Source organism: Cynoglossus semilaevis, chromosome 16 (assembly GCF_000523025.1).
Source record: "Cynoglossus semilaevis isolate Cse_v1.0 chromosome 16, Cse_v1.0, whole genome shotgun sequence".
In the NCBI taxonomy this organism is placed as follows: Eukaryota; Metazoa; Chordata; class Actinopteri; order Pleuronectiformes; family Cynoglossidae; genus Cynoglossus; species Cynoglossus semilaevis.
The window spans coordinates 16,768,164-16,768,977 of NC_024322.1; positions in this window are offsets into that span (position 1 = coordinate 16,768,164).

Below are 814 nucleotides of genomic sequence, written 5' to 3' on the forward strand. Positions count from 1 at the left end.
TTAAACAAATTTAAACTTTTTTTTTTTCAGTCTGAAAACACAAACAAATCTTCAGACGTTTTCAGCAGATGTTCGGACGTTTTTTTTCTTCTCAGCCTCGACAATAGTTTCAATACAAAAACACTTCATGAAAATTCTATTTTTATTCCCTGAGTTTTTAATTTTTCATATTTTTATCCGATCAGCGTCGTCACAGTGTTAGCGCCTCGATATGATTTTTCCACAATTAGCCGTAATTTATTAATTTATTCATTCAGCTTCTACAGACTAATCCTTTTCAGGGTTGTTGGGGGGCGGGTGTAAAGATAATCCCTCTGACCCCCCCCGCCTCTAGAACTCTCAAACGAAGGAATTCTCAGATGGAAACTTTGCGGTAAAAGAGTTCAGACTTCAATTGAAGAACATTTAGTTCTGTTATTGTCATCCTAGAACGTTATGACCTCACCGACCACCAGGAAGTAGAGAACAACAGCTACTGCAGTACTAAAATATCTGTCTATTTATCTGAAGATAAAAGTATCACAAACAGATATTTTACAACTACGAATCGACTTAGCATAGCCGCTAGTAGCATGATAACGTAGCCGGTGTTTAGACAGAACGGGAAACGTCATGTCAAACAGGAAAGAGGAAAAAAAAAAAAAACGTTGTTTAGGCTAGAGAGTTTGAAGGCTCCGTAAACATCGACCACAGATGGATGGGTTGCCAGGTTTTATTGGGGGGAAAAAGGAAAAAAAAAAGTGATACAAATAGTGACAACAACACTAAGAGAGATGGACGTCAACAAACATCACGTGTTTGTCTGTTCCTTCAG